At 48.0% G+C, this 22,157-nt stretch overlaps 1 protein-coding gene and 1 non-coding gene across 4 annotated transcripts in view; one reads left to right on the top strand and one right to left on the bottom strand.

Annotated features, from left to right (window-relative positions):
• EEFSEC (eukaryotic elongation factor, selenocysteine-tRNA specific) overlaps positions 1–22,157 on the top strand; it is a 246,729-nt gene that overhangs the window by 34,557 nt on the left and 190,015 nt on the right. The window lies entirely within an intron of this gene.
• Positions 15,495–15,601, bottom strand: LOC111759147 (U6 spliceosomal RNA). The gene has a single exon (XR_002793230.1). It is a non-coding gene; the product is annotated as a U6 spliceosomal RNA (small nuclear RNA).

Consider the following 22,157-nt stretch of genomic DNA (forward strand, 5'->3'; position numbering starts at 1 on the left):
TGCTTTGTTTCAATGGCAATAATGATTTAAAATTAATGATTAAAAAAAAACATATTAACCTCTTTGCTTCGACCAGCCTCCATGCTTGTGTGCTTTCTGTGCTTTGCTTCATATAATCATCAGAAGAGGCAGGCAAAGATGGGCACTGTGGCCCCTTTTCACAGATGGTAGTACCTAGTGCCAGCAAGGGGAAGTGGTTTGTTTGCCTAAAGCCAGATACTAATTGGCAGGCTGGATCTGAGCACAGCCAACCCCAAGGCCATTCTTCTAGCTGCTGCTCCCCTTTGCTTTCCATCTCGTCCTCCACCCTCCAGAGGAAAAAGCTCTTGGGTCAACAAATATGTTTTTCCTTTGGAGTGGGGAGGACAGAGGGGAAGGGAAATATTGCATGATCTAAGTGAGAATGAGCCATGAGTATGGAGGAGCTGCTTTTCCTGCTAGTGTAATCTCTTCGGAGGGGGCTAGTGGTGGTGACTTGGATTCCTTCAGGGGAGGAGGGAAGAAGGGACAAATCCAAAGGAAAGCAACGCATGTAATTGGTCCCACCACAAAGGTTGCTTTTATCCAGTACTGCTCACATCGCGGCCCCCTTTTCCTTCTCTGTCTTGGGGTGTGAATGCTTCCAGTTTATGAAGCCAACAGACACCCAAGCAATGCTTTTAATGGGAACAACAAGGCCTGGAGGCCTTGAAGCCTCTTGGAACTTGGCGGCCACTGTCTTTCCTGCTGGAGGACTCTGAGCCCCTGCACCGGGGTCTAGCGTCCCGGGTGTTGCTGTCGTCCTTCTTCCCTGCACAGCACAGAAAGGCCTTCCTGGAGGCGCCTGCACTTCAGAGCAGGCCTTAGGGTGGCCGCAGCCAGCAGCGGCTGGGTGAAAACCGCCTGGTCATTTTAACAGCTTGTTAGAAACCTTTGGCTTGGCCCAACCTTTCCCAGGACTGATGGGGCAAAATCCATCTGGAGCCTTAAATACTGCTTTGTGACTTAGTAATTCATCATCTAGGAGTTAGTTTTAAGGAAATCTGAAATGAGCCCAGAGGTTTATGCACAAAGATGTTCTTCCCAGCATTGCTTATTATTATTATTTTTTTAAAGATTTATTTTTTATTTATTTCTCTCCCCTTCCCCGCCCTCCCCATCCCAATTGTCTGCTCTCTGTGTCCATTCACTGTGTGTTCTTCTGTGTTCACTTGTATTCTTGTCAGCTGCACCTGGAATCTGTGTCGCATTTTTGTTGCGTCATCCTGTTGTGTCAGCTCTCCGTGTTTGCGGCTCCATTCATGGGCAGGCTGCGCTTTTTTTCACTCTCCTTACGGGGTGCACTCCTTGCGCGTGGGGCTCCCCTACGTGGGGGACACCCCTGCGTGGCAGCACACTCCTTGGGCGCATCAGCACTGCGTGTGGGCCAGCTCATCACACGGGCCAGGAGGCCCTGGGTCTGAACCGTGGACCTCCCATGTGGAAGGCGGATGCCCTATCCGTTGGGCCAAGTCCTCTTCCCCAGCATTACTTATAACAGCAAGAAATCGGAAGTTGCTCAAATGAAGCAGAGTAAGGTACTTTGTGCAGCCCTACCTCCAAATGATTATTTATGAAGAATTTTTAAAGATATGGCAAACCACATTCCAATATAATGTTACATGAAAAAGCGAGGCAAGGAATTCTAGTTCAGCTTAATTCAGTTGTGTACAAAATGTAGAAGTCTAGGAAAAAGCCTAGAAGGAATACACCAAGTATAATAGCAGAGGATGGAGAAATAAGTGACTTTGGTATTTCTCCCCAAGATTCTTTTCTTTCCCAGTGTTCTTTTCCAAAATATCTACAATGAACATTTTAAATTTAATAGCTCTACTCCCACTCTCTACCACCATTATATAAAAACCAAAACACAGTTTTGGCTAGGAAATCCTTGTTCTGCCGTCAAGGAGCTGCTCGGCTGACAGGATGGATGAGGTCAGCTCCTTCTCCCACCGATCCCCTTCTCTGAGCACAGAAGGCTGGCTCCCAGTGGCAGCATGGCAACGAATATTTCACAAAAGCTTTGCTTAAAGTCTTTGGCAGTTTGGGATACTTCCTTTAATCCAAATTCATTTTAATATTTAAGGACCAGGCTATTTTCTGGAGTTGAGTAAGCACAAGAGAACTCTGCCTGCCTTCTATTTGTCTAAATATTAAAGCACTTACAATATATTTCTTCCTTCTCTCAGATACCCCGCACACAGCTGACTTCCCATCGCTGTGGCGGTGCTGGAAGCTCCCTACGCGGGTGATTAGCTCTGCAGTAATGGGGGGGCATGTTTTAAAGGAGAAATTAAGTGGCTCTTAAGAAATTGTAATTCTTTTGCCTTGTAATAGAAACCCAAGCCTGTGTCTGGGGGCTGAGCACAGTGTTTGGTGACCAGCAGAAAAAAAAACATTCCAAAGTCAAGCTTGGAGCCTGCCGTCTGCATGACCTGCTTTGTCTGGTGGGTGCAGGGGCCTGATGGACACGGGCCAGCCCGGCGGGCCCCTCTTCCGAGCCTCGGGCTGGGGGTGAAAGTGCTTCCTGTTCACACGGAGTGCAGAAGACCTGTCTCCCTCTGCCCGGTTTTAAAGATGCCTAAACCTTCCCAGTGCCCCTGGAAGGTCCTTTGGGGGATCAGACCTTGGGTCCAGATGGTGAAGCCCAGGGGTTTGTCCCCTTCACCTCGTGGGCAGTCAGGGACTAAAGTCTACGCTGTGGCACTTCTCCCCAACAGAGTGTCTGTGAGTCTTTCAGGGGTGTTTGGCCCCAGGCTGAAAACCTGTCTTCAAGGAGCACCTGTGGCCCGGCTGGACCTGGGGGTGCACTGGCCCGTCTGGGGATTGGCCTTGATGCCGTGATACCCAGACAGACCTGGGCCTGGAGGTCCCTGGGGTAGGTCTGGGCTGGAGCCAGGAGGCTGGAGAGGGCCTGAGAAAGCAGTTCTGGGACTCTCCACTCTTTTGGGTGAGAGTCTGTATCTGGAGAGAAAAATGAAAAGAAAACCAAGCGGATTTATAGTAACTGTCTACTGACGCACATCCCCAAACAACTATATAAAGACAAGGGTCTGAGCAAAATGATATTGTTCCTTTATGTCCAGCAGAACAATGGAAATACACAGAAGATTTTCCATTGCTCAAGTGTGTATGTTTTCTGATTCTACTTCATGTGCAGAATTTTTCCTTAAAACAAGAGAACTGGTATGCCTTTGGGTGGGACGTGTGTGTGTGAAACAGGGACACAGTGGCCCTTTAGAGATGGTTTAGAATACAAGTCATTTTTTTTCTGACTATAAAGGTAATCCAGACTTATTTTGGAAACTGGGGATAATAGGCAGAAGTACCAGGAAGAAAAGAATCATCATCCAGTTTACCTAGCTGGATTAGATTTTCCTGTCATTTTTTTCTCTTTCCCCCAATCATTCATTCTTCTCTGTAAACATCATTTTTTAATGCCTGCAGGAGTTTCGTTGTATGAAGAATATACAGTTGATGGAAGCTTGTGGCATCGTGGAAAGCAGGCAGGCTTGAATTAGAGAAACGTGTGTTCAGAGCCTGCATCTGTCATTCGTCTCTAAAATGGGGATAAGACAAGTAGGGCCCTTGCTGGGTGGTGGTGAGGACTCAGTGAGACAGTGCAAGTACAGCGCACTCGTGAAGGGCAGGCTGTGGCAGGGGCACGGGTGGCCCTGGCGCTGTCAGCGGGAGTGGCATTAGGGCTCTCACAGCGTCTTAGGAATAAGCAGCCCAGCCCTGGCCTCATCTTTTTTTAGCTATATATATATATACATACACTTTTTCTGTTGCTGTGATTCCTACTCTTGCATTTCCCCCCTTCGTTCTGTATATTTTTATAAGCTGCTTTACATCCTTTTTGCAGTCAGGCAGATTATAGATAAATAAACATGTAACCATTCCCCTCCAGCATCGGACATATAGGTTGTTTTCCATTTCTTGCTATTGTAAATCCTGCTGCACAGAATGTCTTGGTGCATTTAGAGGCTTGTCTGGGGTTGGATCATTTCCCGGAACCAGCATCCTTGACACGCCACGACAGGGCCATAGAGATCTGCAGTTTCATGCCTCTGATCCAGATGGCCAGGCCTGCATCTCGGCAGGACTGTACCTGTCTGCGCCCCGGGCAGCAGCTGTGGCAGCTGTGACCTACTCCTTTGGGGCATTTCTGGGTTTTCTAGTACACGCGGTGGCTTTTTCACCTCCACCTTCTCACCTGGCCGCTGCGCTCCTTGCCCTCCTGTCCCTGGAGCCCAGGGGACGTCCGCCCTGACCTTTCCCTCCTCGTTTGGTAAAATCTTGTTTCTGCTGGAAAGGCAGTCCTGTCGCCAGCCAGTCCTGCCTGCATCGACTGCCCCCTCCGCCAAACAATGAACACATTCAGGCCCAACTAGTGTTTTCAGTTATTAAAAAACGGAGCCGTCTGTCTCTGCCTGTGACTTTAATCTTTAAGCCTTTATTCCCTCTAGCCCATCCCCCCTGCCCCAACCTTTTGTTTGTGCAGTTCTGAGCTCCGGGATTTTGGGTCCACAAGTTTGCCAAGGTATTGTGCCTTTTCCTGGCAGCTCCAGATGGTGGTGGCCCTGGGTGGGGTTATTTCTGGGGAGGCAAGAGGGTAGGGGGAGGACTAGGGACGAGGGAAGTTGAAAGCCCAAGGCTGGCTCTCTTTACCGCCTACAGTTGTTTGGACTTCTCAAAAACTGTTTATTTTCATGTCGCTTGTTGACCACTCCGACTCCTGCCCTTCCCATTTTCAAATTTGGTGGAGGCTGATTCTGCCTGAGTTGCTTAGCACTTATAGGTTTAGGTCTTTTCAGTGGCCTCTTAGCATTTCCTCCTGGGAAACAACAGTTCTTGTGGTTGAATTCTGTACTGTGTACATATACTTACAGCAAAAATCTGAAGACAGGATCTTCAACGATAACCTCTGCCCCCTAAAACACCACTGAAAAAGGCTGGAACACACAAGTGCCTTCGGGCTTCCAAAGGACCCTGTCTCAAGGCGAGCCAGGACGTCGGCATCTGCCCGGCAGGCAGCCCGAGAGCTGGCAGGAGAGCCGGAGCAGGGCCTTGGTGGCCAGCTCTCTTGAGGGACATCTGGAGGGAAACGAGGAAGGAGAGGCTGGCTCTGGGCGGTCTTGCCTCAAGCCTGTTACTTGTTCTTTATTCTAAAATAGTGCTGTTTGCATTTTTCTCTGAAGTAGAGGAAGGAAGCATTTTTTTGAAGTCTTTTATTTTTTTAAACTTTTAAAAACTTTTTGTTGCCATAACATGTATATAGCTAAAATTTTCCCATTTTAAGCACTTCCGAGTTTACAATTCAGTGGTATTAATTACATTCATAGTGTTGTGCTACCGTCACTAGGATCCATTGCCCAGACTTGGTTCCATCACTCCGAAAAGAAACTCTGCACCCAGGAAACCATGATTCCCTGTAACTCCTCCCACCCCGCCATGGTAACCTGCGAGCTACTTTCTGTCCCTGTGAATTTGCTTACTCTTAAGTATTTCATGTGAGAGAAGTCATACAATACTTGTCCTTCTGCGCCTGGCTTCTTTCACTCAGCATGATGTCTTCAAGGTTCATCCACGTGGTACCTAAATCAGAACCTCATTCCTTTTTTATGGCCAAGTCATATTCCATTTTATGTCGCTGCTATCTTTTGTTTAGCTGCTCACCTGTTGATGGACACTTGGGTTCTCCTGCTTTTGTGTTACTTTGAAAAATGCTGCTCTGAACATGGGTGTATAGGTTATTAACTGTTCAGAACCCTGACTGCAGTTCTTTTAGGTATAAATCAAGAAGTGGGATTGCCTGGTTATATGGTAATTCAATCTTTGAAGACTTCATCTTCAAAGTCCTTTTAATGTGTATGTTTTTTATACTAACACAGCTCGTCTTTCTCCTTAAAGAAGTTTTATTGAGATATGTCCACATACCATACAATCCATCCAAAGCCCTGTTTGTTTTTAAACTTCTTTTCTGATTATGAAGTTTCCATAAAATTCAAACATTTTATGATTACAGAGAAAGTGAAAGCCTTCCCACCCCTTTATTGCTGTTAATAAGTAGGTCTATGCATATTCATCTGACTTTTCCCATACAAATTTTTAATTGCACTTATCTTAATGTGTTGTTATTGTTCTATACAAAATAAATGGGGCTAGACCACATCTCATTTGCATTTTGCTTTTTCTCCACTTAACAGTGTCTTGGAGCACTTTCCACGGCTTCAGATAGTTGAAATTTGCTCATTTTTAGTGGCTGCAGGGGTTTCCCTGCATGCATGTACCATTTGGTGAGGGGCGCTTGGGGTGGGCTCTGCCTTTGCCATTACGGACAGTGCTGGGTGACCCTAACTCTTGGCACCTTGGGAGGGTGTTTCTGTGGTTCTCTCTTAGAAGTGGGAATTGCCGGGTCAGTGACATTTTAATAGGCCCGAAAAGTGGTGCTGACTATGTTTGTTTTCTAAAAATAACACTTTAAGTGTGTTACCATTAGGGGAAATTAAGTCTTTGTGTACAGTCTCAGGATGACCTTCCATGACGACTTCCTGTGTGTCCTGATAGCCCCTTGCACACCCCTCAGGTTGCATACCTGCATTTGAAAACCCCAGCCTCAGAGATGAGTCTGATTTCACTTACTTGTTACATTCATTATGTACCTTTCCATGCCAGACATCTACCTCTGTGGTAAGGCACACAAGGAAAACGTCCTCTCTCCTCTAACGTATGTCTCTCTCTGTGGCCTTGTTTTTAAGCTTCCCAGCCACAGCGTGGGCAGGTAGGGAAAGACTGCTAGTGGATGCCATTGAGCCATGGGGCTGTGGAGGAATCAACCTCTCTTCTATGTGGTCAGTCTTGGTTTTTGTGCCCCCCCGGACCACCCCTCTAGGACACCTGTGTTTTGGAGACATCATGGTCCCTTGAGTGAATGCAGCGCTGAGCAGAAGAGCTCAGTGGTAGAGAAGTTTGCGTTCTTCACTTCCTCGGGATGGGACAGTTCGCCGTTGATTATTTTACCTGCTGGTAATTCCAGTAGTAGTGGGGATCCCAGACTTGAGTGGTGCACAATCCACGACTGCAATTTTGTCTTACCCACCCATTACCTTTATTATTATTACTTTTTTTGCTTTAAAGACTCTCTTCTTTGACTTAACTTTTTCCTAAGTCATATTTTCCTTGAAATCATGGGTTGAAATGCTAGCTACATTTCCCTACAGTTCTTATTAAAATAAATACTTAACTGTTACAATTAAAAATGCGTGTGCTCCCTAAAATTTTTTTGGGTGACATGTCCTATACTTTGGGAAATACTGTGTTCTGTCATAATGGACTCTACACATCTTTCTGCCAGGGATCTAGGGGACGAGTATTGGTAGATATGGGCTTAGAGAGGGGAGGTGAGGTGTCTCAGAACGAGAGTTCTGGGTGTGTGCAATAAAAGAAAAAAACTTGCAGAGCGGAGATCCCTGTAGGGAGCTGGGGTCAGTGAACTGGGGCAGGGGACCCAGGGACAGGAGACTTTGATAACAAGAGGAGTGGCCCAGGCTGACTTCTGATCCTCCATCTTGATCTGGTGTGGGTGTGGATGGCCAGTGGCCTGACACAGGACAAGTGCTGACCCAGTCTGGGCAACCCCAAGGTAGGACAAATGCACGTGACTCACAGGGCGGAAATGAGACCAAATGAAAAAATGTATGTGATATTGCCTCAGGAGGGCTCAAGCCCTGCACACACTATAGTACTTTATGTGTTCCTCCCCGCCATTTTATTAAGATTTTCTAACACATGGAAAATTTGAAAGAATTTTGCAGTGGACACCCATATATTTGCCACCTCAATTTTAACATCTTACTAACCAGGCTTTATCTCCTACCTATCCATCAGTCTATCTACCTTTTTGTTTTTGGTTGCTGTTCAGAGGAGGTCGCAGATGTCAGTAGGCTTCTGCTAAATACTTCAGCATGTTTATAATTAACTAGACTTTAATATTTGTTTACATTTTTTCTTTTGTGGTTTGTGTATAAAATGCACACACAATGAATGGATCAATGGATTGAATGGATCAATCTGGGGAGAACTGACCCTTAACAATATAGTTTTCCAGTCCGTGAACTTGGTATATCACTTCATTTATTTAGACCTTTAAGCACTGTTTTATTTAGTATGGTGGTCTTGTACGTATTTTGTTAAACTTATTCTTTAGTATTTTACATTTGTTGATGCTACTTGGAATGATACTTTTATTTGTTGCTAATACGTAGAAATAGAATTAACTTATATATGTTGGTCTTGATTTTTGCAACCTTGCTAAACTCTTTAAGTCTTCTTAATAGTTTTGTAGATTCCTTAGGATTTTCTACATAATTGTGTCACCTGTGAATAAAGATAGATTTACTTGTTCCTTTCTGAATTTTATGCCTCTTGTTTCTTTTTCTTGCCTTGTTACACTGACTGGGACTTCCAGTATAACATGGAAGAGAAGTGGTGAGAGTGGACATCCTTGCCCTGTCCCCGGGTAGGAAAGCATTTGGTATTAAATCATGGAGTATGATGTTAGTTGTGGGCTTTTTATAGATGACCATTATTGGGGGAGGGAGTTCTCTTCTATTCCCAATTTGCTGAATATTTTTTTCATCACAAGTGGTTGTTGAATTTTGTCTAATATTTTTTCTGTGTCTATTGAAGTGATCATATCATTTTCCTTCTTTATTTTGGTAATATGGTGGATTACACTGATTGATTTTTTTGAATGTTGTACATTTAAAGTTATATATTTCCTTTTAAGTGTCACTTCAGCTTCATGTGGTATGCTTTTTAACATGGCTTCCATGTATTGACGTAGATACTTGTTTTCCAGGAATGAGCTCCTTTGCCCATGGTCCACCAACAGATGGAATGCAGATTGTAGCTAATGTGAATGAATGATTGTGCCCAGTAGGTGGCAGTTTGGCACAAGGAGGCGGCAGCTGTAGCAGGACCTTTGCTCTCACTCTGGTATTCCGAGGGCATTTGTTGAGGAAGTGTGGTAGAGTGAATCATGTACCCGACAGTAGACATGCTCTTCTTAATCTGTGCTCCTGTGGGTGGGAACCACTTTTGAAATAGGATCTTTTGAAGAGGTTATTAGTTAAGGGGTGGCCAAATTAATCAGAGGGGTCTTCATCTGTGCCACTGGGGCCTCAACTTACAGAGAGAGGGAACCTGGATGCCATCAATCAAGAGACGCCAAAAAGTGGAAGAAACCAGAAGATAGAGAAAAGCCCCTGGAGGACACGAAGGGCAGCACCACGCGACAGGAGGCAGAGGTGCAAGCCAGGAAGCCTCCAGGGCTGTGGTCAGCCATCACCGAAATGCTGCCGACGCCACGGGAAAGCGTGGCCTTGCTAATGCCTCGTTTGAGATTTCTGGCCTCTAAAACCAAGGACCAATAAATTCATGCTATTTATGCAAACTCATTTTGTGGCATTTGTCACAACAGCTCTATCTGGCTAACTAAGAACAGAGGTATGATTTTATTTTATTTTGGCCCTTTAGCGATGCTCATATTGTGGAAAAGGCCACAGCATCCACATTCTTTCCAGGTATGCCCTAGTCCATGGTCTAGCACCGTGACAGGCTATTTCCTTAATGTGACACCACTGTTGCCCTTGGACATTTACACTGGGTGTTGACCGGACCGCGCAGGAAGAGGATGAAAGCAAGTTCCAGGACCAAGGGAAGTAAAGGTCAGTGGCATTATCCGCCACCCCTGCTGAGTGCCGGGCATAGTCCTTCTGCAGCCCCCTGCGTCAGGCACGGCTGAGGAGATGTCAGCCCTTCGGAATTCAGTGACTGCCTAAGGTGGCAGAAATAGCCTCAGAAGTGGATCTAACACAAGTCTTCTAGATTACAATGCCAGGAGACTTTTCTCAGGCAGTATCTGCCTTTTTATCTTAGGAAATATGAGAGTCTCTGAATTTTTCTAATGAATCTTCTAGCTTTCAGGATAAAATTGTACCACGAGTTCTCAGGCTAAGCTGTTGGTTGACGCCACCTGTCTTACTGATCAGTAATTGAACCACTGTTACCCTTGGCCTCTTAATGTCAAGCCTGGGGCTCCATTAGATGTGAAAACCCAACTTTCTTTTTCTTTTAATGATTCTACTTTTATTTAAAAGAAGATGTAAAAAAAAATAAAAGAGCCAATTGACTCTTTACAATGGCTTTCTCTAGGACAGATGACAGGTGATCTTTAGGACCTTTTAATATTCTTTTTTAAGAAGCAGATGTGGCTTAAGTGATAAGGCCTCTGCCTACCATATGGGAGGACCTGGGTTCGATCCTCGGGGCCTCCTGGTGAAAAATAAGAAGAGAAAGCGTGCCTGCGTGGTGAGCCAGGGCCTGTGTGGCGAGCCAAGTGTGGATGCGGTGAGCCGAGTGCCCATGCGACAAGCCAAGTGCCCATGTGGGTGCCTGCGTGGTGAGCCGAGTGCCCATGCGGCAAGCCAAGTGCCCATGTGGGTGCCCGCGTGGTGAGCCGAGTGCCCATGCGGCAAGCCAAGTACCCACGTGGGTGCCTGCGTGGTGAGCCGAGTGCCCATGTGAGTGCCCATGTGGGTGCCTGCGTGGTGAGCCGAGTGCCCATGTGAGTGCCCATGTGGGTGCCTGCGTGGTGAGCCGAGTGCCCATGTGGGTGCCCATGTGGGTGCCTGCGCGGTGAGCCGAGTGCCCATGCGAGTGCCCATGTGGGTGCCTGCGTGGTGAGCCGAGTGCCCATGCGAGTGCCCATGTGGGTGCCTGCGTGGTGAGCCGAGTGCCCATGTGAGTGCCCATGTGGGTGCCTGCGTGGTGAGCCGAGTGCCCATGTGAGTGCCCATGTGGGTGCCTGCGTGGTGAGCCGAGTGCCCATGCGAGTGCCCACGTGGGTGCCTGCGTGGTGAGCCGAGTGCCCATGCGACAAGCCAAGTGCCCATGTGGGTGCCTGTGTGGTGAGCCGAGTGCCCATGTGGGTGCCTGCGTGGTGAGCCGAGTGCCCATGTGGGTGCCTGCGTGGTGAGCCGAGTGCCCATGCGGCAAGCCAAGTGCCCACGTGGGTGCCTGCGTGGTGAGCCGAGTGCCCATGCGACAAGCCAAGTGCCCATGTGGGTGCCTGCGTGGTGAGCCAAGTGCCCACGTGGGTGCCCGCGTGGTGAGCCGAGTGCCCATGTGAGTGCCCACGTGGGTGCCTGCGTGGTGAGCCGAGTGCCCATGTGAGTGCCCACGTGGGTGCCTGCGTGGTGAGCCGAGTGCCCATGCGACAAGCCAAGTGCCCATGTGGGTGCCTGCGTGGTGAGCCGAGTGCCCATGCGACAAGCCAAGTGCCCATGTGGGTGCCTGCGTGGTGAGCCAAGTGCCCACGTGGGTGCCCGCGTGGTGAGCCGAGTGCCCATGCGACAAGCCAAGTGCCCATGTGGGTGCCTGCGTGGTGAGCCGAGTGCCCATGTGAGTGCCCATGTGGGTGCCTGCGTGGTGAGCCGAGTGCCCATGTGACAAGCCAAGTGCCCATGTGGGTGCCTGCGTGGTGAGCCGAGTGCCCATGCGACAAGCCAAGTGCCCATGTGGGTGCCTGCGTGGTGAGCCGAGTGCCCATGCGACAAGCCAAGTGCCCATGTGGGTGCCTGCGTGGTGAGCCAAGTGCCCACGTGGGTGCCCGCGTGGTGAGCCGAGTGCCCATGCGACAAGCCAAGTGCCCATGTGGGTGCCTGCGTGGTGAGCCGAGTGCCCATGTGAGTGCCCATGTGGGTGCCTGCGTGGTGAGCCGAGTGCCCACGTGGGTGCCCGCGTGGTGAGCCGAGTGCCCATGCGACAAGCCAAGTGCCCATGTGGGTGCCTGCGTGGTGAGCCGAGTGCCCATGTGAGTGCCCATGTGGGTGCCTGCGTGGTGAGCCGAGTGCCCATGTGAGTGCCCATGTGGGTGCCTGCGTGGTGAGCCGAGTGCCCATGTGGGTGCCCATGTGGGTGCCTGCGTGGTGAGCCGAGTGCCCATGTGAGTGCCCATGTGGGTGCCCGCGTGGTGAGCCGAGTGCCCATGCGACAAGCCAAGTGCCCATGTGGGTGCCTGCGTGGTGAGCCGAGTGCCCATGTGAGTGCCCATGTGGGTGCCTGCGTGGTGAGCCGAGTGCCCATGTGGGTGCCCATGTGGGTGCCTGCGTGGTGAGCCGAGTGCCCATGTGACAAGCCAAGTGCCCATGTGGGTGCCTGCGTGGTGAGCCGAGTGCCCATGTGAGTGCCCATGTGGGTGCCTGCGTGGTGAGCCGAGTGCCCATGTGACAAGCCAAGTGCCCATGTGGGTGCCTGCGTGGTGAGCCGAGTGCCCATGTGGGTGCCCATGTGGGTGCCTGCGTGGTGAGCCGAGTGCCCATGTGGGTGCCCATGTGGGTGCCTGCGTGGTGAGCCGAGTGCCCATGCGACAAGCCAAGTGCCCATGTGGGTGCCTGCGTGGTGAGCCGAGTGCCCATGTGGGTGCCTGCGTGGTGAGCCGAGTGCCCATGTGAGTGCCCACGTGGGTGCCTGCGTGGTGAGCCGAGTGCCCATGTGAGTGCCCACGTGGGTGCCTGCGTGGTGAGCCGAGTGCCCATGTGAGTGCCCACGTGGGTGCCTGCGTGGTGAGCCGAGTGCCCATGTGGGTGCCCACGTGGGTGCCTGCGTGGTGAGCCGAGTGCCCATGTGGGTGCCCACGTGGGTGCCTACGTGGTGAGCCGAGTGCCCATGTGGGTGCCTGCGTGGTGAGCCGAGTGCCCATGTGAGTGCCCACGTGGGTGCCTGCGTGGTGAGCCGAGTGCCCATGCGAGTGCCCATGTGGGTGCCTGCGTGGTGAGCCGAGTGCCCATGCGGCAAGCCAAGTGCCCACGTGGGTGCCTGCGTGGTGAGCCGAGTGCCCATGTGGGTGCCTGCGTGGTGAGCCGAGTGCCCATGTGAGTGCCCACGTGGGTGCCTGCGTGGTGAGCCGAGTGCCCATGTGGGTGCCTGCGTGGTGAGCCGAGTGCCCATGTGACAAGCCAAGTGCCCACGTGGGTGCCTGCGTGGTGAGCCGAGTGCCCATGTGACAAGCCAAGTGCCCACGTGGGTGCCTGCGTGGTGAGCCGAGTGCCCATGTGACAAGCCAAGTGCCCACGTGGGTGCCTGCGTGGTGAGCCGAGTGCCCATGTGACAAGCCAAGTGCCCACGTGGGTGCCTGCGTGGTGAGCCGAGTGCCCATGTGACAAGCCAAGTGCCCACGTGGGTGCCTGCGTGGTGAGCCGAGTGCCCATGTGACAAGCCAAGTGCCCATGTGGGTGCCTGCGTGGTGAGCCGAGTGCCCATGTGACAAGCCAAGTGCCATGTGGGTGCCTGCGTGGTGAGCCGAGTGCCCATGTGACAAGCCAAGTGCCCACGTGGGTGCCTGCATGGTGAGCCGAGTGCCCATGTGACAAGCCAAGTGCCCATGTGGGTGCCTGCGTGGTGAGCCGAGTGCCCTTGTGAGTGCCCACGTGGGTGCCTGCGTGGTGAGCCGAGTGCCCATGTGACAAGCCAAGTGCCCATGTGGGTGCCTGCGTGTGAGCTGAGTGCCCATGTGGGTGCCTGCGCGGTGAGCCGAGTGCCCATGTGGGTGCCTGCGCGGTGAGCCGAGTGCCCATGCAACAAGCCAAGTGCCCATGTGGGTGCCTGCGCGGTGAGCCGAGTGCCCATGTGACAAGCCAAGTGCCCATGTGGGTGCCTGCGTGGTGAGCCGAGTGCCCATGTGGGTGCCTGCGCGGTGAGCCGAGTGCCCATGCGACAAGCCAAGTGCCCATGTGGGTGCCCGCGTGGTGAGCCGAGTGCCCATGTGGGTGCCTGCGTGGTGAGCCGAGTGCCCATGTGGGTGCCTGCGCGGTGAGCCGAGTGCCCATGCGACAAGCCAAGTGCCCATGTGGGTGCCCGCGTGGTGAGCCGAGTGCCCATGTGGGTGCCTGCGTGGTGAGCCGAGTGCCCATGTGGGTGCCTGCGCGGTGAGCCGAGTGCCCATGTGACAAGCCAAGTGCCCACGTGGGTGCCTGCGTGGTGAGCCGAGTGCCCATGCGACAAGCCAAGTGCCCATGTGGGTGCCTGCGCGGTGAGCCGAGTGCCCATGCGACAAGCCAAGTGCCCATGTGGGTGCCTGCGCGGTGAGCCGAGTGCCCATGCGACAAGCCAAGTGCCCATGTGGGTGCCTGCGTGGTGAGCCGAGTGCCCATGTGAGTGCCCACGTGGCAAACTGAGTGCCCATATGGTGAGCCTTTTCCTGTGTGGTGAGTCGGTGCTTGTGTGCTGAGCCGCGTGTCCACGCGGCAAGCCAATGCCCATGCAAGTGAGCAGGCAGCAAGGTGATGATGTAGCAAAAGAGAGATGATGGGAAGAGTCAGGGTGAAGCGCAGCAGAGACCAGGGACTGAGGTGGCACAATTGACAGGGAGCCTCTCTCCACATCACAGGTCCCCAGGATGGAATCCTGGTGAATCCTAGAGGAGAGAGATGAGAAGAGAAGACAAAAAGAGAGATACAGAAGATCACATAGACAGCAAAACAGCAGGGCGGGGGAAGGGGGAGGAGAAGAAAAACAAAGTCTTTTTTGTAGTTTCCAAGTTTTCTGCAATAAGCTCAAGCTAAATTTTCTTAATCAGAAATAAATTTAGAAAAGATATAATAACTCTTTAGATCGGATATCTAGAATATCTGATATTCGTAGGTTTTTTTCTCCTTTAAGATTATGTTTTTATTCCAATCATTTTAGGTCAGCAACTTGGCACCCTCAAAATTTTACTTAATCGTCAGTAATAGTCTAAAGGACTCCCTCTTCTCAAATTCCTGGCAGAACTGAAGTTTTTTTAAAATACATTTTTATTTTTAAAAGATACATAGATCACACATGATGTTACATTGAAAGTATAGGAGATTCCCATATATCCCACTTCCCACACCGCCACTCCTCCCACATCAACAACTTCTTTCACTTCTAACAACTTCTTTCACTTCTTTCCTTCTAAAACCAAGGACCAATAAATTCATGCTGTTTATGCGAACTCATTTTGTGGCATTTGTCAAAACAGCTCTATCTGGCTAACTAAGAACAGAGGTATGATTTTATTTTATTTTTGGCCCTTTAGCGATGCTCATATTGTGGAAAAGGCCACAGCATCCACATCCACATTCATTGCACTTGATGAATGTATTTTGGAATACTGCTACACTGAATGGATTAGAGTTTACATTGTAGTTTACACTCTCCCCCAGTTCATTCAGGGGTTATGACAGGATATATAATGTCCAGCATCTGTCCCTGCAATAACGTTCAGGACAACTCAAAGTTCCGAAAATGCCCCCACATCACATCTCTTCTTCCCTCTCCCTGCCTTCAGCAACTCCCATGGCAACTGTCTCCATATCAGTGATGTAATTTCTTCCATTGCTAGAGTCACAATAATTCTATAGTAAAATACCAGTAAGTCCACTCTAATCCAAAATATGGAATGCTTCATGAATTTGCATGTCATCCTTAGGCAGGAGCCATGCTAATCTTCTCTGTGTAGTTCCAATTTTAGTGTGTGTGCTGCCAAAGGGACCACCTGAAGTTAAAAAAAAATTTATTTAATTAAAAATTTTATATTTGAGAAGTCGTGAGTTAAGAAAACCCAGTTTTTAGGATACACCTGTAATCTCAGGACTCCTTAGCATAAGCACAGGTACTAAATGGAAAAATGAACGCCTGCCTACATTCTCTGTGGGCGTGTCGGGTGAGAGACCGGCTCTGCACGCCCGGTGAAAGGGGTGGAGCAGATGGGGGGGGGAGGCCTCTTTTCTTGGTACTTCTTTATTTTCAAATGAAGTGACAGATTCCCAAGGGACAAGGCCTTTGGTAAACTGTTCTTAACTTTTCTAAGGGAGGAATAGCGAAGATTCTGGACAGTCTTGTGGAATAGAAGCTGAGAAAGCCCCAGCTGTAGCACCACCTCACCTGGGCCTCAGTCCTGGCGCTGTCACGTACTCTGGGATCTTGGGCCGGTGACTCAACCACTTCAAACCTCAGTTTTTTGTTTTTTATTTTTCATTTTTGTATTTGCCAGAGTGCCTAACAGCGCTGTGCCCCAGACCACCTACTTGACTTACCCTGGAGAGTCAGTAACTTGCAAAACAAGTGACTTGCCCCTGGGGCACCTACACAGAGCTGCACATGTGCAGAGATCGCACATCTGCCCCTGGGCTGCTGGGGAGAAGGGCAGGCTGCCTGGCGCTGTAGGGGGAAGCCCTGCCCCTCTCCGGGGAATTTTAAGTATGCTCAGCAATCTGGGCTTTATGTTAAAGACCATTGCAAATTCAGTGCAAGAGCCATCCCTGCCATTTTTGCCTGCTCAGGGTAACAGATCAAAACTTAACTTGATTTTTAAAGATGGATTTATTTAGAAGGTAATGTAAAGAAAGGAGTCCGCAGCTGTCCCATTTCCCCATTAGGTACTTTTGTCCGCTTCGGGGCGGACATCCCCCTGGAAGATTTCTAGGCTTTGAAGCTGTAGGTGGTCAGGCAGATCGGATTCGTTCTTTGCTAATTTGACGAGGCGTTCAAGAAGCGGGAACGGAAAGAATCAGCCACAATGGATTAAAATGAAGGATAGATAGCCTTCCTCCATTCGTTTGTCCCTTTGTTCAGTCTTTTATTCATTTGTCCAATGGTTTGCTCACTCATCAGTTTACTCACCTTTGATCGGGCCCCTTGTCTGGGCCAGACAGGACCCGACTGAGCTCTGGGGCCCAGGTAGATGAGGGAAGACCCCTGCCCTCCGGGAGCTCGGGGCTAGTGAGGAGACAGATAATGAAAAGCCTTTTCCTGTGTGTCGTGATGGAGGCAGGGGAGAGGTGGGTGGGCTGGGGGGGGAGGAGCTTCCTGGACCCTGAGGGTAGGGGGTAATTTCCAGTACTAGCGTTAATGCCCTTGCAGTGAAACTTGCCTAGTGAAAAACCCCAGCAGATGGTCTGCTGACTTCAGGCGGTGTCTGTCTGCAGGAATCCTGCCCCTGGAATCCCTTATTTGTCCATAAGGTGCCTGTAGCCTCTCCCGCAGTTACTAATGGCCGAGATGACTGAGCAGACGTTGCCATTTTTATGAAAACTCTTGCTCTCTCAGAGGCTTGTTCTTTGACCTAATTATTTTGAATCTTCAACCCACAGATCTGGTTTAATTTGCGTGACTGGGATCACTGTGCACGGGAGGTTTTCCTGGAGTTGGGAGATGGACCAGATAACTTCAGGAGGCCCTTGCCTGCTAAGAAATTCTTTGGTGCATTACAATGATATGCCCTTTAAAAACCTATTCTTCTTGTAAAGAATCCTGGACAGTGCATTATTTTGGGGGTGGGCTGTCCCAAGTGTACCGACCCATTTGGAACACGTCTTTGTCCTCCCTTTTCAAGTTAAAAGAATGAGTCTGAGTATTTTATGTAATGCAGTGTTGATTTCAGGACCCTTGGAAAAGCTGTGGGGGTAATAAATGCAGTCCATAAATCACGCTGGTATTTAGTTATGCATCCCATGTTTTTCTAAGGAATATGGAACTTTAAGTGTGGAACTGGACTAGGTGGGGCATTCTGGGACACCAGGAGGGAGGGGCTCAAGGTCTCTTTTCTTGAAACCGTGACTGAAAGCCAGTGGGACTGTCTGGCAGCCTTACACTTAGCTGCCCGAGGCAGAATCTTCTCTTCTTTTTGAACCCCTGCTAGTGTTTGTAAACTCAGACCTAGAATTCAACCAGATCTCCAGGAGGAGGCAGGCATTCTTCCTTGTGGTTGGCTTACTTGGAGGCATTTGACCAGCTATTAACCTCAAGAAATTATCCTTGTCTTTATCAGGCACGTTTTGAACTTGGATCCAAGCATTAGGGGAAGAGGTGATGGGAACTGTTCCATCTTTGCTGAGAAAATTTACTTGGCTTGGAGCAAACCAATTGGTCATTGTTTATAGAAGTATAGAATACAAATCTGTTTTGAAAACTGAACCTACCTGAAGCAGATGTGTGGGCATGGCGTGCAGACATTTATATGGAAGAGGGATGCTGTCCATAGTTTCTCTTAGTGAAAAGAGAAGAAAGCCTATTGAGACGAGAGGTGGGTATAGTAACTTGCCTTAGTTATTTGTCTACTGAAGTTAATGGCTCAACGTACACTTTTGACCTGCACACTGACCTGTGAGGCAGGTGGGATTGACTCTGTCTGACTGATGAGGAACCTGAGGCACGGAAAGTGCAGACCTGGGATTAGGGCTCCACATTACTTCCGGCTGACGTTTCTCGCTGGCCAGGGGACAGTGTAGAGTAGGATGGAGAGAAGGCTGTTTCCTGCCTGTCGAGAAGCCTGCTGGCAGCGGGGAGCAGCTAGGGGTGAAGTACGAGTGGTGGTGGCAGCCAAGGAGCCCCCAACAAACTCTAGGTTTAGGCTGCCCTTGGCCTTGCTCATCACGCCCTGCACCCGCAGGGGCCCGGCCCCTCAAGAGCTCTACTTCAACAACAAATGCCTCTTTGGATAACAGAGTGAGAAGGAGCCTTGCTCGTTCAAGGCTTCTCGCTTAGGTTAAAAACATTCCCCCCTCCTCCGCCTCGCTCCCACCTTCCTCTCCACCCTCTCTCCCTTCCTGTGTTTTCCTACCTCTTTCTGTGCCTTTGTCCCTTTCCCTCCCTCCTTTCAGTTTAGGAATACATTCTCATTTGTTTTCAGAGCGTCTGTTGCCATCGGTTTCCCTTGAAAATGGGAATTTCTACGGAAGCAGGACTGTGGAGCAGATGGTCTCTGTCTTCTTGTTGACCTGGGAGGTTTATTAACCATGAAGAGGAGCAGACTTGGTGGTTTTTGTGTTTTTTAAAATTATTGAATTAATTTTTATTTGTGGTAAAACATATACCGTATAAAAATCATTTTAAACATTTAAAATGAGCAGTTTATTTTATTAAATTGCCTTTTATTTTTAAAGATACAAAGATCACAAAAATGTTATATTAAAAAATATAACGGGCAGTTCTTTGACATGAAGTACAGTGGCAGTATGGTATAACTTTTACCAGTATTCATTTCCAGGCTGTTTTATCATCCCAAACCAAAGCCATACTCATTTCGCAGTAACTCCCCATACCCCCTTCTCCCTACCTCTGGCAACCACTGTTGACTTTCTGTCTCTATAAGTTTGCTTATTCTAAGTATTTCCTATAAGATAAATCATACAATATTTGTCCCTTTTTGTGTCTGGCTTATTTTACTCAGCATGATGTCTTCACAGTTCATTCGTGTTGTCACATCTATTAGCTCTTCACTTCTTTTTTTATGGCTGAATAGTATTCCGTTGTATGGATAAACTACATTTTGTGTATCTGTTCATCTGTTGGTGGATGCTTGGGTTGCTTCCACCTTTTGGGTATTGTGAATATAATTTTGCAATAAGCACTGTTGCACAAATATCTGTCTGAGTCCCTGCTTTTCTTCTGGGTATATACTAGGAGTGGAATTGTGTGGTCATGGGAATTATCTGTTTAACTTTCTGAGGGACTGCCAAACTGTTTTCCACAATGGCTGCACCATTTTACATTCCCACCAACATTGTGTGAGGGTTCCTATTTCACTGCATACTTGCCAGCACTTGTTATTTTTACTTTTTAAAATAATAGCCATCCTAGTGGGTGTGAAGTGATATCTCATTATTGGCCATTTGAACTTCTTTTTTGGAGAAATGTCTATTCAATTTCTTGCCCCTTTTTAAATTGGGTTTGTGTCTTTTTGTTGTTGAGTTTCAGGAGTTCTTTATATATCCTAAATCCTTATCAGATGTATGGCTTCCAAATACTTTCTCCCATTCTATAGCTTGTCTTTTCACTTTCTTGATAGTATCATTTGATGTATAAAAATTTTTAATATTGATGAAGTTTATCTTTTTTTTTCTGTCATGTGTGCCTTTGGTATAAAATCTAAAAATCCATTGCCTATTATAAAGGCCCTGGAGATATTTCCCTATGTTGTCTTGTGAGAGTTTTATAGTATTAGCTCCTATATTTAGAGTGATGATCTATTTTAATTAATTTTGTGTATGGGTCCACATTCTATTGCATATGGATTTCCCGTTGTCCCAGCACATCTGTTGAAAAGGTAGTTTTTTCCTTTTTGAATGGACTTGTTGAAAATCAACGGGCCATAATGTGTAGATTTATCTCTGGGCTCTCAATTAGATACCATTCATCTCTATGTCTATTTTTATGTCAATGGCACTCTGATTTTTTGTTTGTTTTTTAGAGAAGTTGTAGGTTTACAGGAAAATCATGCAGAAAATAGAGTTCCCATATGCCCCCTAAATTATTAACACATTGCATTAGGGTGGTACATTTATTACAATTACTCTATTTTAATTACTGTGGCTTTGTAGTAAGTTTTGAAATAAAGAAATGAGTCTTCCAACTTTCTTCTTCTATTTCAAGATGGTTGTGACTCGTCAGAGCCCTTTGTAATTCCATATGCATTTGAGGATTAGCTTTTCCATTTCTGCAAAAAGGCTCTTGGAATTTTGATGAGATTGCATTGAATATGTAGGTTGCATTGTGTGGTATTACCATCTTAATAATATTGAGTCTTCCAATCTGTGAATGTAGATGTCATTCCATTTATTTAGGTCTTCTGGTAATGAACTCTGAGTTCTTTTTTTTTTTTTTTTTAAGAATTTAAAGACTAAATATATCATCTCATGTTTTGTGGTCTCTATTGTTTATGATAAGAAATTACTGTTAATCCTACTGGGTATTCCTTGTATGTGTCAAATCATTCTCTCTTGCTGCTTTCAAAATCCTCTCTTGCCTTTGGATTTTGACAGTTTCACTCTAATGTGTCTTGGTGTAGATCTCCTAGAGTCGTCCTGCTTGGAGTTCATTGAGCTTCCTGGATGTATATATTCATGTCTTACATCAGGTTGGAAAGTTTTCGGCCGTTATTTCTTTTTTCCATATTTATAAATTGATTTATATTTACATTTTATATAAATGGAATCATGCAATATATTATACAGTATATTTAGTTCATAGTAACGCAATCATACGGTATTTGTCCTTTTGTATCTGGCTTGCTTCCCTCAACATAAAGTCCTCCAGGTTCATCCATGTTTTCATATGCTTTATGAATTCATTTCTTGTTACAGCCACATAATATTCAGCATTTTTCCATTTATCGGTTGATGGGCACCTAGGTTGTTTCCAGCTTTTGGCAATTGAGAATACTTCTGCTAAGAACATCAGTGTGCAGATGTCTGTCTGTTCTTCTGGGTATATACCCAGGAGTGATATTGCAGGGTCATGCAGCCATTATTTCTTCAAACATTTTTTTCTGCCCTGGAATTCCAGTGATGTGAATATTGGTCCGCTTGGAGGTGTGACAGCTTGAGATTATGTTTAAGAATCCTAAAAAGAGGAAAATAATGTTTGTAAACTAATCTGTTCCTCTGGGTGTGATTCCCTTTGATTGTATTGAATGCATTGAGGGGCCTCTGATTAAGTTTACTTGATAAAATCAATTTAGGGTTCTGATTGGGTTACGTCAGTAAGGGGTAACTCAGATCGAGTCCCTGCCCCCTTAGTGGGCCAGTATAAATGGATACTCAAGAAGACATGCAGGAGGAGAGAGCTTTGTCAGTTTTGATCCTGGGCCACAGGAAGAGAGATGAGCCATTTGCCTGGTAGTTTGCAGCTGGCCTTGAGAAGGGAGTGGGGACTGTACAGGAAGTCCTGAGAGACGAGCCCTGTGCTGGCCTACAGCGGAGGTCAGGGAGGAGGCGGCCCACGGCCTGGAGGAGGAAGGGAGCCCAGGGGAAGGGGAGCCAGGCGGAGATCAGCGGCCGGCGTGCTCCAACATGTGGCAGCAGACTGGTGAGAAAGCAACTTTGACTTGGACTCGTTAGGGCATGGTAACTGTAAGCTTGTACCCAAATAAATACCCTTTATAAAAGCCAACAGATTTCTGGTACTTGGCATCACACACCTTTGACTGACCAATGTGTGGTGTCCCATAGGTCCCTCACACGCTATTCCTTTTTTTTTTTTTTTTAATCTTTTCTTTCTGTCCTCACACTGGTTAATTTTAATTGTCTAGTTTCAAGTTCGCTGATCATTTC

The sequence above is a fragment of the Dasypus novemcinctus genome, chromosome 26 (assembly GCF_030445035.2).
Source record: "Dasypus novemcinctus isolate mDasNov1 chromosome 26, mDasNov1.1.hap2, whole genome shotgun sequence".
NCBI lineage: Eukaryota > Metazoa > Chordata > Mammalia > Cingulata > Dasypodidae > Dasypus > Dasypus novemcinctus.